Here is a 19,088-nt window from a genome sequence, read left to right as displayed (position 1 = left end):
AGAATACCATTTTCATTGACCTAATTGCCATATAGATTGTACACTTAATCTACCGGGCAATTTGTATTTCTGCAGAATTATCCCTTTTCATGCTTCATTATCCTCCGATAGAGTCAAGGTATTGAATCTGTTTCATAAACAGTATTAATCTCAATTACTCAGGAGCTTTAAATAATACCCTCTTTAAACACGTTATTTGGCACGCTGACCATGTTTTTTGTCACAGAGAACATCAAAGATTAGGTTTAAAAAGTGGGCCAGAGAGGTGGTCCTCGGTACCAAGTCTGACAACTGGAGTTCAATCCCTGAGACCGGCGAGGTGGAAGGAAAGAACTGCCTGTCACGAGCTGTCCTCCATACACTTACACTCGGGATGTATGTACCACAGGTACACAAAGTAATTAAATATAATAGTTTGTTTGTGCACTGACGCTTTGCAGATAGCTTTGGCTGTAGAAGATGCCCTATGACAGCAATAGAGCCTAAAGGTCAGCCTCATAGCTTGACTCACCCGAAACACAATTTGAAAGTGTGGTTTCTGCCTAGGCCAAGATAACCGTGTCCCCAGAGGCGATTTAGGTTTGCTGGTGGGGCCGGACGTTACCTGAAGGCAGGGAGCCTCTCTGTGCCCTTTACACAGAGTCCCTGGTCTTTCTATATTTGCCAGTTTGAGTTGGGCTGAGCTGAGGTAGAAAGCAGAAGCTGAGTGTATCAGAGTTCACTTCTGTAATGTGCACACCACTACTCTGGTAAGCGTCCTCTGCCTCCTCGTTTAAGAAACTTCATCTTGGAAGGAGGAGCTATGAGGGGCTAGTGGACTGGGAGGAGGAGGGGCTGATATTGGGATGTAAAGTGAACAAATTAATTAATTAAGAGAAAAACTTAATTTTATTAGACTTGTCTTTGGTGTGGAACATTTTATGGACTCCTGCTGTGATTCTCTCTGAAGCCTGGCTAACTGTTTGGAGTGTAGCCCCCCCCCGCCTTACATAAAAAATGAATTAATTAATTAACATCTCAAATGCTGCCTCCCCTCCCAACCCCCCCTCCCCGGCAGAGTCCCTCTCCTTAAGCGGTAGTCTATGTCAGCCTGCAGTTTGCCCATGGCTGGAAGGCATCACAGAACGTCCATGGAATTTTCAACCTCTAAGAGAAAAGAGAACTATAATTAGAAACTCAGCATCACATAAAGACACCAAGGGTCAGTATCCTCTTACTCCTGACGGGAGAAAGGAATTGGTTCTTCTACTAAGAAAGTAACCTTAAACATTCTTCCAAAGTTAAAAAAAATCTGGAAGTCTCACTATGACCTCTCTTAGTGTTTAGCCTCAGAAACCACTTTCTGGTCCAATTTAATCATCACAGGCAAACACGGTTTAATATGAATGCCACCGAATGGTTTTAGAAAAAGAGAAATACTAAAAGTGTAGAATTATTTTTCATTAACCATGGAGGCCTGGGTTCCTTTCTGTTGGCGTAAACTGTGGTATGTCACTTTAGTGATTATAGATTATTAATCTCTGTTCACCAAGAGTAAGCATGTCCTGTCTTAAATCGTGGGTGATTTAAGAGTCGTCAAAGAGAAACACAAACCGTCCTTAGGAACTCACATTGAACAACATCTCTATAAAACACCACCCAGAAACTCAATGAAGAAAGAGGGAGGGTCAAATTCCCGAAGAGACCTTTAACTCTTTTCTGTCTAAATTTCTCCCATGATGTGAAAAGCCCTATTCCTGACAATCTCAACCTGCACTTCTGTCATAGACAGGCACAGGTCCACAGTGCCATTTTCGAACTGGTGGTGACCTTGTGGAGGGTCCTGTCAGAGCTGTCTGATGTGAGAGGAGTCACTAGCCACCACTCACATTCCCTCTGGCTTCCTGCAGAGAGAGGGTGGAAAACTGCCTTGGGAACTTGCTGAGTGGCCCATGGAACTATGGGGCTTTGGGAATTAACAAACAGCAAACAAATATTAAGAGACCGGGAGTAAGCAAGCTGCCAATCCTGCCAAACTTCTGTTGCTGGCAGGGAGCTGTCCTGCAGCTCCCTGGTCCGCCTGTCATCTGCACTCTCTTGTCACACTGACAACAGCCCCCTGGTTAGGCTGATTGGTTGCTGGCAATAACTGATATGGAATACTGATGTGCTTACCGGCAGTTCCTTCCACTCCAAAGAGGCTCCTTCCCTAACCCAAACCTCGCTTTCCGAAGCCTAGCCTGCTGCCCCCGCCCCCCACCCCATGCCGCCCCTGCACCGGCGGGGAGGACCAGTCCTAGGAGCGATGCTCTGAGATTGTGGTGAAATTGGTCCCCGGCTGGCTGCTTTCACTCCGGCTCGGCTCCCTTGCTCTCCGGGGAGAGTCCTGTTCCAGACTTCTCGGGGTTTTACAGCACAGACAACTGCATGCGGGCTGGAGGGGAGGCTGAAAGGACTTGTGTGTGGAGGGCTTGTTGCCTCCCATCACTTTGCCAAGGTTCGCTGTGAATTTCCTTCTACCACAGACACCGGAGGAAGGATCTCTTCTTCTGTTGACTCTTTCTATTTTTATGGTAAGTGCTTGCATTGAATGAGCTGTTCTGCTGCAGTGAACCGATTGCTTCCTCTCTTCCCGGCTTGCCTTAGTGACCTTCCTTCTGCATTTCTTCTGGTCTGGTGGTCCTTTTTTTTTCTGGAGGGACCCGGCGAACTAAAATGCCTGGGGTCGTTTGTCTGCACAGTGTGCCTTTGATTTATTTATTTCTTCATAAACCCGAGCCCTCCAGCTATGACGGAAACATAAGCTCTTTGTCCTTGAAGCAGAAGCTAGGCAAATGTGTTCTCCAGAGCAAACTGCAGCAGTGTGCAGGGTATCTGTGCAGGCTGGCTGATAGATTCCGGCAAGAGAGGATTCCTCAGCATCCTACGGGGTACTCCCTCAGAACCTAGAGGGACCAGGGGTGACCTGCCACAAAGCAAAGACTTCCATCTTCCCCGGTGAACAGGAGCACACACGTGTGAGTTATGTCAGAGTCTGTACGGGCAGCTGTGCTTTAAACATCTGCTGCTGGGTCCAGAATGGCCCCGTGTCTGGTGGGGTTTACAACTTGGGCATGAACATTAGCCGCGAGAGGAATCCTGCGCCGGGAAGACAAGTAGATTGCATGACCTCATCGCTTCTGAGTCTCAGGGCACCCAGTTCTGCAAACGGGGCTGTGGAAGCTTCTTCGGAGGGTGGTGGGGAGTGACGGGAGGAAGAACGTTATTCTGGAGCTGACAACATAGTTTCGTCTTCCTGCTGAGAGATAAAAGCTCTGAAGCTATTGGAATGTTTAGACTTTTCCAAGAGAAAATAAGCACCTTTCCGAAAAGGAACATGTGCCTGGCAGCTTGATTACTGCGCGGCAGGCTCACTGGTGCTCTCATTTCCTCCCAGGTTGGCTGTAAAGAACACGGCAACTTAAAAAGTCAGTTACTGGGTGCCTCAGGGAGACCAAAGGAAACCCAGAGTGTTTCTGGAGTCTCACCTTGCTGAACTTGTGCACTGCGGGAGGAGAGTCGTTCTTCAAAGGAGTCCTTCCTTCCTTCCTTCCTTCCTTCCTTCCTTCCTTCCTCCCTCCCTCCCTCCCTCCCTTCCTTCCCTCTTCCTTCTTTCCTTTCTTTTTTCCTTCCTTCCATCCGTAGCACAAAATTATGTTGGTCAAAGCAACAGTGCAAACAATAAGTTTCAAAGTCGTCATTCTCCTTCATTTTTTTTAAAATAAATTTTGAGCTGAATGTTGGTTATATTCTTATATATGGAAGTTTAAACTCTAGGGAGAGGTGCCCTCAGGTAAAATTTAGCTTTCAATCCCTGGGTTGTTCTGTGATAAGCAATGGGGTGACGTTTCTGATTGGTCCCCTTGCTCCTTGGGAGTTTGGAGTGTGAACTTCGGGGGCTGTCTTGTTCTGTTGCATTACTTTTATTTCTACTGTCTGTGGATTTTTCTCAAACTAGTCCTGATGACATATGCCTTTACTCTGCTTTCTGGGTCCAAAGTAGATACATTTTGGTGTTTTGTTTGCATTTTGTATTTTGGTGATTATTATATTTTGTTTCAATTATTTCTTGCATCGAAAAAGGCTTGAAAGCATCTACTTAAATAGCTTGACTATTTAGATGTTTGTCTGATCCCTCCAAATCCATTCTAGACTAGAATGAGCAAAGGGGTTAATAATAAACGAGAGAGAGAGAGAGAGAGAGAGAGAGAGAGAGAGAGAGAGAGAGTTGTCCTTGTAGACTGCAGTCCAAATCCTTAAACAATGTTTGAAAGACTTCAGAAGTGGTAAGGTTATAACCCTGGTGTCTGTTCTCTTCCTGCATGCAATGGTGGTTCACGGCAATATTAGGATGTGCCTGGCAGACTTCTGTTTCCAGCTCTTTACTTTGAGTCATTCCCACTCTACCTGAAAGGAATTTATTGAGGGTTTGGGGCTGGCAACTTGGTACTCATTGGGAATAGAGCTAGAATCAGCTTAGATATCTTGGAAATAGCCTCTGCACTTCTCATACTCAGGCAGTTTTCAATGCATTTGCAAAATATTTCATTGTAATTAGCAGCAACTTTAGCTTTGGCCAGAACGATCATATATATATATATATATATATATATATATATATATATATATATATATACCTATATAAACACATATACAAGTATACATACACATGTAATGTTTACTTTTGATATTGTGGTCACATAATTTTAATAGTTGTTGCAGCATGCTTAGAGGATTGTAGGAAAAATCCCTGAGATATTCTCTAGCAAGCTGTGTGTGTGTGTGTGTGTGTGTGTGTGAAGGATCTCCCCACTTTCAGCACCTCACTTCCGGGTAATGCCTCTGGGGATTGTGTTGAATCAGGGTCCCTTTGTCTCACGGCAGGCTGTTAATTCTTTGCAGTGTCTCCACAGAGTACCCCAGGAACTGATAAAGATCTGTGCTGAGTGGAACCTGTATCCTCAGTGTGATGAAGTCACATTTCATTTGAATGTTATTTTGCTGCGGAGGAACTACAGCACACTGAAGTTATTTCAAAAGGGTCTCAAATCCCTAGCCCGGGAGAGCTGCAGTTACTCATCTGTTCATGCTTCTTAATTACAGCCTCCAAGCAAACCTTTCTCCCACTATTTCTTTGGGTAGCATTTTGATTTGAAGCATGCCCCTTACATTGTGAATCCAGAGTCTCCGTTTTTAGTCTTTCGCTTCCTGTACTCTTGTCTTTCCTGCTTCTGCTCTCCATGTTTGAACACACATATGCGTACATCGACAGACTCGGTGACAATGAAAACTGTAGGACAACTAGTGAAGTCACAGCTTCTCTTTAGATAACTGCAGTTGTTCACGCTATAATGTAACCAAGAGATGAGACTCTATGCATTAATATACATATCCCCTCGGGACTGTGCGGGTATTCTTGTCATCGAATCTATTTTCCATAGTTGATTACCAAGGGGGAATACATAGCATCTTTTTTTCATGTCAATTAATGGCACTCCAGCTCTGCCTAGGTTGGACTGCCCTCAATTTTTGACATGTTTACTGTGTGAATGGCTTTCATTTTTAAGTGAGAGAGTTGGTGAGTGATACAAAACTCATTCGATTGTGAGATCCAGCCTGCCTTTGGAAATAGAACGAACCACAGTGGGAAGATGGATGGATTTTTCCTTTGCCCTTTTCAGTATAATTAAACCAGTATAGCCTTCTTTGCCATCTTCCCATGAGCCTATTTTACAGAGTAAAAGGAGTAATGTGCAACTCCCACATCAGCTTCCTAGAGGGAAGACTGTTTCTCAGGCAAGAATCAGAGCCATTTCTCCCACCAGCCATGGTGATCTCCTCAGAAAGGAACTCACTATTCTGTTGGCAGCACAGATGGATTGTATAAAATAGGAGAAATGCTTCACGAGCTGCGTCAGGGACTGTGTTTCAGATCTGTGTTAGCCTACTGAATTTAGGACTTCAGTCAGTAGATCAGCCTTCTCGGGGAGGAAAAAACATGTTCTCAGTAGAATAATAATCCATCCAGACTGTCATAAATGTTTATGTTGCAAGTTTTACGTCTTGGGTGGTAGCAGGAGATGGCAGAACGTTAGGGAAGAACCAACTCACAGCCCCCAAATAATGCAAGATGAAAGGGGGGAAATTCTTCCCTATCTTTAGCATTTGATTCTCCAGTCAGACTGTTGTTAGTTAAGGCTGACAAACCGAGGAATTTTTCAAACATATCATGACGGGTTTTTGAATCCTTCATCAGATAACTTCTGAATGATCTTTTGGCTTGTGTCAGTTGGTAGCCTTTCTCACTTACATTGTTCTTGTTGACTCCCGGTGAGGTATTCTCATAAGTGGTGGAGAGAGAGCAAATAGAGAAGATTGGAGGTCAGAGAAGATCTGATTATAGGGGCCTGCCTTCAGGACCCGTCTACTCTAGACCTTGCCACTGTCTATGTGAGTCAAATTCTGTATCTTTTACCTTAGGTTTGGTCCAGGTCATTTCTGAAGAGGCTAGCTAGCCATGAAAAAATGTGAGATGCCGTGATTTCCATTGATCTATTACTAATTAGATGGACATTCTTGACTCATGTTTGGTCTTCCTGAAGGAGATAGGCTACACATTCTGTTGACCCTATACAGTTCTCAGAACTCACACTGATATGGCCATCAGAATGCCTCAGATCAGCATGAAAATAATGTCCTGTCATGACCAGGGCTCAGGTGTGATCACGTGCTTACCCTGAGGCACTTTGAAGAGCAGCCGACCTTATTGTCTTTTACAAGTTAAGGAAATAAAGTCATTTCCTGAGGTTAGAGATCCACATCCGGGCAATGTAAAATTAGCGCAAAGCACATTTATTCATTTACTGGGAACCCTGCTCTATTTCTGGTGTGGGACCTCTTCCACAATACACAGCTGACATTTAACTCTGTCATTCATTGCTCACAAAACTGCTTTGTGTCAGCTAACTCATTGGTGACCATTATGTCCGGCCTCACTCAGTGCAGATTACGTATCTGTACCAGTCAGTGTGAGTCACCTCAAGCAAATGTTTATGGTAATTTGTTCATGCTTGTATGGTTAATGCTTTCTTTATTATTATCAAGATTTTGCCTTCTTTATGGACATTTCAAGAATTTTACAAATACTACGATTAGGTTTTTCTTCTGCTCTTAAATTATTTAAGTGATCATGCCTGTTTACGGATTGATTCTTTCATGCATTTATGAATTTGCTCAATATTTGCTGTGCATATGCTATGTCCATCCAGTGTGCAGTATTAGGCTCATTACAGAAGCAGCCTCACAGGACGATCCCCTTTGGATTCCTAGTCTGTCTTCTCCTTTCTGTCACATCCCATTTCTGAGTGGATCCAGTTGTTTGGTCAGTTTGTACCTTTGGTTCAATCACTGAGAATTCCTTTTCAGAGAGAGAAATCTTTGCTGTTATTGCAACATGCGTCTTGCTGTTTTCCAAAGTGCCTGCAGCTTGTGATTTTGTTACCTGACCAACTGAAGGAGATTAATTAGTGAAATTGGTTTATGCTGTTGCCATGGGGTGAAATGAGAATTTCATTCTTTGGGAAACTTCACCTGTTCCCTAGGATCCTAAGTTGACAGCCTGGGTGGGACAGCATGTGTGGCATTAAGACCCCTTGCTTTTGTAAACCGCACTCACCACAGAGCTCAGTGTCTGCTTCCTTGCTTGTCTTGTTCTGAAGCAGACATGGGACGTTCCCAAACAATTTGTGGTACTGGGGGCTGGGGATTTAGCTCAGTGGTAGAGCGCTTACCTAGGAAGCGCAAGGCCCTGGGTTCGGTCCCCAGCTCCGAAAAAAAGAACCAAAAAAAAAAAAAAAAAGAAATATTAACTGTTCTGACTGGCCCTCATGACTCATGCACTCATGACATGCTATGCCTTCTGCCTAGAATGTCTCCCTCTTTTCACAGTAAACTTTGAAGGCACATTTGGGAATTGTCTCCCAGAAATCCTTTAGATGCCATTCTTATTAAATCCTATTGGCCAGAACTGTACTAGCTGGCTCTGTCTTCCTTTTGTAAGCATCAGCAAGAAGATCTCTTAGGGGGTTGGGGATTTAGCTCAGTGGTAGAGTGCTTGCCTAGGAAGCGCAAGGCCCTGGGTTCGGTCCCCAGCTCCGGAAAAAAAAAAAAAAAAAAGAAGATCTCTTAGGACCTTATATGTTGTAACAAAATCTCCCTCTGCTCCCCCCTTTCCATTTTTTCCTTGAGTGTGGGGACTGTGCTTTTATTTCTGTATCCAAAGTCTTGGCTTAGTAACTGTCGTAGGACAAATGTCAAGTCCTCTGAAGAAAGGATAGGGAATAACCATGTAAAACCCATGGCAGCATCCGGGCTAGGTAGAGAAGTTAATTTATGAGAACAGGGCACCTGTATGGCTCACAGTAAAAAGGATAAAGAGACAGAGAGGGAGCTGTAAGAGACAGATATAGTCTACTAGAAGTTCTATGGAAAGCCCCTCAAAATGCCTTTTCTTCCATATAAATTTAACTAATGTAAATGATAAGGGTATATTTGAATGATCTCCACAGGCAAAACCATTGCTTTAGGTGCTAAGGAATGAAACAAAGAAACAAAACATATAGGCCCTGTCCTTGAAAAGATTATAAATGGGTAAGGATCAGACTAGTGTATAAATCATCTAGCTTGGGAGTAGACTGTCATAAATACAAGTAGGCCATGATTTGCAGATATGGCAGAAGAGGGGATTCCAGACAAGGAGTGGGTAGAACAAAGCCTTACACATCTGAGGGAGTGTTTCAATAATCAAGGGTTTTGAAAAGAGTGAGAAGGGTTAGTCTTAGAGTGAGGGCAATGGGAGTAGTACTGGTAGATCTAAACTTTTATTACTTTTGAAAGTTGGGGCATAATTGACATTTGCAAAGAGTTAATTATGGATGTATTTGAAATATCTCCTTAGGTTGACTTACAGCCATAGCCTTCATTCATCAGAGATGGCCATGGCTCCTAAGAGATATACGTTTCACCTTTGTCCTTGGGTAGACCAGGACAGTCAAAATCTTCACAAAGAGTCAGGCTTGGTAATCCAGGTATGTAACTTCATCCAGACAAGAGCCTTAGGCAGAAGGATCACACGTTTAAGACCTGCCTGGGATACAGAGTGAATTCAAGGCCAGCCTGGGCAACTCAGTGAGACCCTGTTTCAAAGAAAATGCAAGAAGAGCTCTATAGATATAGTTTAGTATCAGAGGGTGTATGATGCTCTTGGGCTCAAGCTCCAATACCACAAGACAAAAATCATGGCAAGGAATTAAGCCAGAAAAATCTAACCTAAATCAATCATTTAAGACCTAGAGAGAATTTTGGATTGAGATCATTGGGGTGTTAATTAGCAAACCATCTAGCATATGAGAAACCTCATGGGTCCATTGGCATTTTATTGCTAATAACACAGTTATGTTTCTTTTCCTTTGGCAATTAACTTTCTGCTGTTACAAGGGATATGATTACTTTGTGAACCAGTGGGGTATGCACGCATAAGCTAGTTTTTAAGTAGGTAAAAAAACGTGGCTTCGAAAATTGTATTTGTAATGGATTTAGTTCATCCCTTGAGAATGATTTCTGTCATGCTCTTTTCCTCCCTTTCCCAAAAGCACCCAGTGAGTACATTTTTAGGGGATGATAAGTTGGTGAGTCTTAACACTTTGGAATTGTACCTGGTCAGATGATGCTCTTCCTTGGAAATTAATCTAAACTCATTAAAGAGTCTGGAGCAATATGTGTAAGTACATTGGCTAGACCGTGAGAGCAAACGCATTTTTCTTGTAGAATAAGATGAAACCGAGCGGTCCATTTCCTTAAACCCTCCGTTCTTTCAGTCCACCATGGTCTTCAACTGTATTCCGGGCAGAAGAAGCAACAGTCAATATTTGTCTTCAGGATCGAGCACTTGAAGGGAGCTGTAGGAAGGAACAGAAAAGTTCTTTAGCAAAAATGAAGTTGATCAGAGAGGGGTTAGTACAACGGATGGAAAGAAAATGGATGCGTTTGCCATGGCTTTCATACTTGGTTTTCCTTAGCATGTTTATTTTTCTTTGTGTATTGTCTTAACTGGATTCTCATGGCTGTGGCAAACATACCCAGGGGAGTAAGTTGAGGGAGATGTGGTTCTGTTTGACTCACAGTTTTAGAGGTTTCCCACTCCACATCTGTGCAAGCATACAACGTGATGGAAAGGGTGCGTGGGAGGACAACAGCTGACCTCATGAAAGCTGAGAAGCAACGAAACAGAAAGGAGGTGTTCACGGCAAGACGGACTCCTCAGAGACACACTCCCACTCTTGTGCCTGCTCTGAGGAAACACCAAACCAGGTAGAACATCTAGTATCAGCTCAGCAGTGGGTTTGCTTATTGAAGAAGCTCAATTGTCTTCCAAAGACTGGATCTCCTAAGCGGGGAGTGAGCTTTCAACTCATGAGTCTCTTGCAAAACACCTCACACATAAATTGTATGTTGGGTTTGCCTTGTTCTTAGTTTGTTGCTTTCATTTATTCACATTTGCCTTAGGACTAATCTTTCAGAGTCTTGTGGGGGTCCTCCATGCCCCCATTGAAAAATTAGACTACTCTGTATAAAGATTATAATAATAAAGCCGTTTCCTTCTTAAAATGGTTGAAATAAAAAGTACCGTGGACTTCAAGGCTCACATAAAGCCAAATTTAGATGAGGATAGAAGTGGGCTTTCCCTTTACTTGAGTCTGAGAAGATCAGTTTGCTGGGTTATCCTGGGACAACTGGGGAGCTGTGGTCATAAGAGCTACAGTCCTTGCAAGGGCAGATGAGCTTTGGTGTGGCACAGACCGCTCAGAGAAAGGGATGGGAGGGAACTAGAAAATGAACCCCCGGGGAACTTAGCAAGGAATTTCTACCTCTGGGAAGGGAGCAAGGGCAGAAAGGATCGTAATAGAGGTGGTGAGATGTGTGGGGATGCCAAGGGAAGGGAGCAAGGGCAGGAAGGGTCATAATACAGGGGGTGAGACATCTGGTATACCAGTGAGCAACATTTACAGCAAGAGGTTCTGCTGACTAGAACATCTGGGCGAGTTGATTAATGGAAATGATGCTTTATACATCTGGATGTATGAAGCCCTCACTCTATCTTCTGTGTGATCTTTAATTCAGCACTCACATTTACTCTACTTCAAGAAGGCTTTCAGTCCACAGCGTGTCCCTTGTTTCTAAAGAATTAAGATTTAAAAGAAATTATCACCTAGTCCTGGAGAGCCGAGGCTCTAATCTGCTCCTACCCTGGCTTTGTCACTCACCTTTGGATCTTGGGCAGTGACTCGGTTTCTTCAGGCACTATTGTCATCAATTAGAAGAACGAGCATAACCGGGAATGTGGGCTTCCTAGTTTTCAGCAGTGATAAATGAGATGATAGCTCTTAGCACAGTGCCTGCAGCTAGCGACTGTTGTGGTTTCTTTTCCTGCTATTGTAATTAAACCGATTAACCCAGTTTAAGGGAGAGAGGGATGACTTGGGCTCAAAGTTCCAGGTTACAGTCCATCACCATGGCGGGGGAAGTCTGTGTCAGAAGTGAGAGGGACCTGGTTATATTGCTCTCGCAGTCAAGAGTCAGAGCGTGACAAATTCATGCTTTGCTCCAGCATTTCCCCCTATTTGATACAGTCCAGGGTCCCATGCCCTGGTAATAGTCCTGCCCATAGTAAAGATGGCTCTTCCCACCTTGATATATAATCAAGCCATTCCCTACACAATTGACTTCATGTCCCTGATACACCATTACGGTTATTCCAGCAACTGCTGGTTTGTTCCCATTATGTGTCTCTCTAGTGTTAGGTACATGCAGTTCTCTTCATAGGTGCCTGTGTATTCCTGCTTAATGGAGTGTTCTTGTGACTATGATCATTCTTCATGTTTGTAGTTAATGGTGAAATGCTGAAGCTCTTTGGAGAGCTCTCTTTCTTTTATTGAAAAATAGATTTTTTTTCATACAGTATATTCCGATTGATTTTTTTCTTCTCCCGACCCTTCTGAGATCCTTCACACCTCCTTCATGTCTGTGTTTAGAACATTTTGGCCTCTCTTTAGGAAAAAGCAGGGATCTGAAGAATGATAAGAGAATAAGATAAGCTGGGCATGGTGAAATGCACTTTTAATCCTAGTGCCAAGGAGGCAGATCTCTGTGAGCTCAAGTCCAGCCTGATCTACCGAGTGACTTCTAGGAAAGCCAGATCTACATGGAGAGACCCTGTCTCAAAAGACAAACAAACAAACCACCACCACCAACAACAATGACAACAACAAAAAACAAAATAAAACACAAAAACAAACAAACAAAAAAAAGCAGTTGGGAACAAGACAACACAGAGAGAAGAGCCAAAGGGAAAGCACAAGAAACATAAGTAGATACAGAGATTTGTAACCATATGTTTTTCTACCTGGCTTCTACGTTTCCTGAGATAATGACTCTGAGACCTTACTATTCTTTACAAATACCTAGGCCATAAGCTTTGACTCTGTTCCCCATGTAGCTCATAACTTAATAATCCATTGATCCTATTCTATGTGAGTCACATGCCTGGTTACCTCTGCTTAGGCTCCATGAGTCTGTCCTCCTTTGATTTCCCTGGGGTGAATTCCTGTGTTCTCTCTAACTTCCCAAATCTTATCCTTTGTACCGGAACCCCCACCTATGACTTCCTGCCTTTTTCTTATTGCTCAAAGACTTTTTTTATTAAGAAGTGACACATCCACACAGTACATAAGAGATTTTCTCTGTGGAGACACACACATGGGTCACACAGGAATCCCATACAAATACAAAAATGGAAGCCATAATTTATACACAAAGAATTTGTAGGGAAAAGAAAGAAAGAAACAGAGAGAAAGGAAAAGAAAGAAACAGAGAGAAAGGAAAAGAAAGCAGGAAGGAATGAAGGAAAGAGAGAGGAAAAAATGTCTTGGTAAAAATATTATGGGAAAGACCCTCCAAAGATGGCCCTGAGTTTGTTTTGTGTTGGCCATCTCTCTACTCCTGGGCATGGGGCCTGCCCTTAAGAGTGGTTTAACTCTGGTGAAACTCTGTTGGAGAAAAGTAACTTGTCCTTGGTGAACCATTATCAGTTGGAGATAGCTTCTGAGTTAGAGTTAGGGGAATGTGTCCACGTCTCCTCTCAGCTCTGGGACCTCATTTGGCTTAGACCTATGAATGCTTAGCGCATGCTGCCACAGTGTCTGTGAGTTCGTATGTGCACCTGACCTTCTGTGTTTAGAAGACCTTGTTTTATTGGTGGTCTTCTTCCTCTCTGTCTTCTATAGGGTTCCCTGAACCTGGAGGGGTTTAGCAGGTTTTTTTAAATGTATTAAAGAGTACATGTTTGATTTCCACAAATTGCTTCTCCCTATTTTGTGATTTATCTTTGATACTGTTTATAGTGCTCATAGCATAAATATGTTTTAGAGAAAATTTACCACATTGTAGACAGCGCATGGATATATTAGTCATGAAATGTTGAGGGAGATTGGTATCAATGTAAATCTTATACAATGTTTAAAATGTCTTATCTGAGCCAGTGTTGAACCTAAAGCTGGAAGGACATAGGCAAATTTGCCTAGGGATTAAAGTGCACGAGTTGAGATTAGAGAATTGCTGCTTGATAATGAACGGGGGATTGGGAACCCAAGGGACATGTAGGGCATGCAGCAGAAGTGCGTTAGCGTTCCACATGCCTAGTATGGTGCACACACCACACTAGGTTAGCTGATTCACCTATGCACTTGAGAGCTACATTGGCTTGGCTGCAGTTGTCACACAGAATGAGTGTAACTGCTTTACTGTAGACGCCCGTGTTAAACAGACTATCAGATGTCTGTAATTGGTGTCTACCTTGTTGAGCAACCCCGTGCACAAATAGGCTACACTTGAATGTGACTTTAAGCAGTTTAAGACCCTGAGAATTTTCATCATATAGCAATCAAGGGCCCAATAATCTGAGAAGTTACGAGCTCTGCAACACTGATAGGAGAGAGGCACAACTGTGAGGCCCAGAAAAGGACCTGCAGGCTTTGGTCTTAAAATCTGAGTGTAGGAAAAGGGAACTTAAAAAATATGAAAAGTTGTGGATTGCTTGGCTCTCTATTTGACTGCTTTTACCTAGAAACAAGAGAAAGGGCACTGTTCTCTCTTAATACAAAGTTATAAAGTTTCCAGAGAGGTGACTCGGGAACTGAAAAAACATTTCAGAAAATGTTTTTTTCCCATGTGGAGAGGCTTTAATGAGAGAATGAGACAAGGGAGAAGGAGGAGAGAGAGGGGGGAGGGAGGGAGGGAGGGAGGGGGAGAGAGAGAGAGAGAGAGAGAGAGAGAGAGAGAGAAGAGTTGAAGAGGAGAGTAGAGGCCAGCCATGAGAACGAGGAGGGAAGGGGACAGGGGAGTGGGGAGAGAAAGGGGAGGAAGAAAGAGCGAAAAAATGTTTTATGGTATCCCTCTGGTCAGATCCTGACCTTAGGAGGATCTTGGTGGCTTGTATGGATATAAACTTCAGCTGTGAAATTTCAGCTGGTGGTCATACCTTGTCCATAGACTTCCCCAGACACGAGGGACTGGGTATATTTCTACAATACAAGAAAAGTAGGGATCCAAGCAGAAGCTAATCAGAGACTGTTCTCTTGGTCCTGTCTGAGACCAGGGTTCTAGTTTGATACATATCATTATCCTCCAGTTAGCTGTGCAGTAAACCATGGGTGCTCCTCTCTCATTGGGTGAGCTCATTTTTTTAAGGATTTATTTATTTATCATATATATATATAAGTACACTGTAGCTGTCTTCAGACACCCCAGAAGAAGGCATCAGATCCCATTACAGATGGTCATGAGTCACCATGTGATTGCTGGGAATTGAACTCAGCACCTCTGGAAGAGCAGTCAGTGCTCTTAACCACTGAGCCATCTCTCCAGCCCAAGCTCATTCTTCTTAACTGAATCTGGGGCCCTCATCCTGAGTCTCAAAGTTAACTTTTTCGTTACTATAACAGGTGATGGATGAGATGGACTGCTCCAATTAACCCAGCCTTCTATTTCCTCATAGTTGACACTAACTGCCGTCTTGTTTTGAGCAGTTTCCTATAGACTTATTTCATAAGGGTGGAGAACTGGTTCACGGTGAAGAGTACCTGATTCAGTGGTTTCGGTTTCCAGCACTCACATCATAGGGCTCATGGGTGCCTCTAACAACAACCACAGAAGAGAAGCAAAACACTCCTCTGGTCTCTGCAGTGCCTGCACACATGTGCACCTAACACTTATACAGACGTGTCCGCATACACAGATGCATGTGCGCACATAAATAATAATCAACCTTTAAGAGCTGCATTTAAACTGCTTATACTTATTTCATAGTGTGGTTAGAATAGGTATATATGTATGTGCATGCATACATATATATCACACACATACATATATGCACATAAGCATTTGCATACACATAACTGTGGTCTGGGGTATAGACCTGAGAGAACCCTCTTTTTTTGTTCAGTTTTAATTTGTACTTACTTTGTACCATCGACATTTCCTACAGTGTCTGGGACAGTCTACAGACATGTTTTCCCATCTGTCTTTCCACATGAAGTCTGACGTGCTTTCCTCTCCTGGCCCCTCCTCTGCAGACTGTAGACTTCTTGAAACAGGAACCATTCTTATTTTCATCTCAATTCTCTATCTAGAATCCAACGTCTGGCACAAAATAGGAGTTCAAAACATTGATCGTTGAATGAATCCGAACCATGAGTTTTGGTTTCTCTTATTTCTGTTTTCTTGCTGTTCTGTGGGTTAAATGCTTCTCTTTCCACCTCAGAAATACTTTCGGGCACTCTAAATGATTATACCTTGTGTTCTTCGCAGCTTGGTTTATGTGATAGACTATAGCGTATTTGTGACTCTAGCTTTAAACAGAGCTGATATTTTAAGAGGAAGTTCTGTTTCCCTTATGGGTATAAAGAAATCACGAACAATAGGGTAAAACTACAATGTATGTGTGTGTGTGTTTCTATGGATATCACTGTCTACACGCATAATAACTTGTAGCCATGCATAATGACGCGGTAAAAATAGACCAAAGGTAAAGAACATGTTGGGAGGAAAAGGAACGAAGAGCAGTTCCAGAGCTGCGAGAATGAACCAAGCATAAGACACAGGGGCCATGATTTTGGCTTGAAGCTCTTGGAAGGTGGGAGGAAATTGCTGTGAGAGGGAAAGATGAATCAGTGCTTTAGGATGACTGTAGTTGCTCTTGGCACCAAAATGAAGCTTCTCCCAGGAGCCTTCACAAAGAGCACAGTCTGTTTTGTTGTGAAAGTCAGCAAAGCCAGTGGTGCTAGCTCTTTTAAAATCCCCCGTGTTGACTGCGAGGCCCTACGAGTTTTTATGAAAGCAGTCGTCAAAGGTACCTACCTCTAGGAACCAGTTCTCTGATGGGCAGGCCTGACCTGGGCATATGAACTGCACGTGGGTTGTGTGCCTTTTAAGCTGTCTTCCCTGTGTACTGAATTTTCAGCTGAGGCTTTGAGAATCATTGACATTGAACTCCAGGCCAGGAGAAACTGGTCGGCAGGTAACTACAATTGCTATCTATACATGAACAGAACAGCCGTGTCAAATCCAGGGGAGTTGGAATTACGGATTTCCTCCATTTTTATTTATGTTAAAACTATGCAAAATATGGGTCTATTCGTGGCTACTCAGTATGTGTCTAGAAGCATTCTGCAACACTCCTCCCACCCTCTGGCTCTTGCTGTCTTTCTACTTCCTCAGCCATGATGTTCCTGAGTCTCGGTGGTGGTGTACCAGATCAGTTCAGCAAAATTTCCAGATAAATGGAGGAGGCGCCTTCCAGGTCCCACCTTTTATTGAAGAGCTACTGACGGTTGGTGGCTGCACGGGGAGGAAGGCTCATTCTGCGTCGAATGTGTGGTCACTGGTGCTGGATTTCCCATGCCCCTGTGGGTGACCCCATACTCATGGATACATGGGCAGCAGCAGTTGGACTTAAAGAACAGACATTTAAGAAGGAGCTATGTTGAGGAATTTGCAAGGAGTTAATGGATGGAGATGTTCACGTTTCATTGTACATACATATAAAATTTTTCAAAGAATAAAGGACAACGTCAAAAAGGAGACTTTCTGGCAACTAAGGTCCTGAGTGCAGGCAGCATGAGGTCACTTAGAGGGAGACTTGTTCCATCAGTGTCAAGTGAAAGCTGAGATTATCATCTTTTTAAATAGGGTGTTTCGAATTGCCTGGCAAAGGCATTTGCCTAAAGAAACTGCTTAGGTTACCCTTCTCGTCTCCAATGAGAGGATGGGAAAGCTAAGCAGTGAGACCATGATGATACACAGAAAATGGGATAGACTTTAGTTCTCAAATGGGTGATCTTCCCCAGGGACTTTAAATAGGTGTTCAGGTAGGTGCGCACAGCTACTTAGCAACAGGCTTTTAGACCACGGTTCCCCAGATCTAAGCCATGCATAGACTCATTTCTCAGATGCCCATTCACAGTCAGTCTTCCCCTCAATTAGCAAAGCAAAGCATCTCTCATCCCTCCCAAATCTCACCACTGTGCATTGTGCAGGGATCTAGAAAGGCTTTGAATACTAAACAGAACAGCTGCGTGAAATATTTCTTTGCAAACAAACACAGTAATATAGGCAATAAAATGCTTTCAATGTAAACACCATAAAATATGCCACGTTGGGGTGAAATTCTTTGGAGAAGCAGGCTAGATGTGAGTTTACAAATTTCCCCACAAAAGAAGAAAAACATGATCTTCATACGGAATTTTTAAAATGTAATCTGCAGTATAAATTACTTTAAAAACATTTTCTTATTACATTTATTTATTTTGTGCATGCATGCATGCATATGTTATTATGCATTTGGGCATGTACATTCCTTCATGGCCTGTGTGTGGAGGGCAGAGGACATCTTGGGAACGTTGGTTCTTTCCTTCTACAATGTATATCCTGAGGGTTGAACTCAGGTCATCTGGCTTGGTGGCAAGATCCTTTACCCACTGAGCCATTTAGTTTTAAAATTTACTACTTACTTATATAAAAACTATCATCTTTGTAATCACATATGTGATGATATGTTCTAAAATTCTTGACAGTATAACACAAAGTTTCAGGAGAAAATATATAGGCAGCTGTTCGGTTTTTAATCTTTAATCTTTGGATCAGATGTGAGCAAATGTGTTTGCATAACTAATCTATCCTATATTTTCCAGAAAAAAAAAAAGTCAGTCATGTTGCCCTGATACTTGCTTTACTTAAAATGGAAAACATTAAAGATAGGTCAGGTCTTTTAAGAAGGAGAACATAGACTAAGACTATATCAATGTGACACGTACCTCCTCTTTCTGATTCACTGGTGTCCTATGGCTGGTTTACTGTAGCTGCCCCCCAACTCCGAGCTTGGCAGGGAAGCCCAGTTACCTAGTTAAGGGAGAAGTCACCTCCTAGAGCTCACTCCTTGCTGCCTGCCTGCACCTCTGCACACTCACATCGTTGTACTGCTTTTCCCTCTGAGCAAACTTTGCTTTTCTTTTTGGTTGACCATTTTGGGAAGACTTCCCTGACCATGATGTTCAAACTGCACGACTCCAACACCTTGTGCAGACACAGTCCCTCCCTCCCCCATAGTGTCCTGTGTACCATGTCCTTTGTCTTGAAGTGTGCGGTTGTGTTTTTTCACGCATCTTCCTCACGTCCGTCTTCATCGATAGGGATCAGGGATTTTGTACACAGTGTTCCCTGCTAGGCATTCCTTAGAACTGGGAACATTTCCTGAAACAGTATAGGTACGTAGTACATGAATAGACCTGTGTTTTGCAGAGTTTTTATGTCAAATTCAATAATATAAGTACATTTTATTAAAAAGATAGATAGCAGAGTAGTAGATCCCCATAGACACTCTCCCAAACACCCAGTTATTAGGTAATGCCGCATTCAATTTGAGTTTAAAATTGTCTCCCTTTAACCTTATTTCCTCATTC

The 19,088-nt window shown here is 43.0% G+C and overlaps 1 protein-coding gene across 8 annotated transcripts in view; it reads left to right on the top strand.

The window, feature by feature from the left end:
• Positions 1-19,088, top strand: part of Ano4 (anoctamin 4) — a 409,328-nt gene that overhangs the window by 84,437 nt on the left and 305,803 nt on the right. For 2 of the 8 annotated variants that reach the window (NM_001106778.2, NM_001395725.1), the window contains exon 1: positions 1,075-2,552. The exons of 3 other annotated variants lie outside the window; for them this stretch is intronic. The gene's annotated coding sequence lies outside the window, so the exon portion shown is untranslated. Of the gene's footprint in view, positions 1-1,074; positions 2,553-19,088 lie in introns of those variants that run through there. 3 more of the 8 variants (XM_087556301.1, XM_087556299.1, XM_087556300.1) reach the window with 2 other exon arrangements.

Source organism: Rattus norvegicus, chromosome 7 (assembly GCF_021556685.1).
Source record: "Rattus norvegicus strain SHRSP/BbbUtx chromosome 7, alternate assembly SHRSP_T2T, whole genome shotgun sequence".
Classification (NCBI taxonomy): domain Eukaryota; kingdom Metazoa; phylum Chordata; class Mammalia; order Rodentia; family Muridae; genus Rattus; species Rattus norvegicus.
Note: the sequence above shows the minus strand (reverse complement) of the source record. Positions and strands in the feature narration are given on the sequence as shown.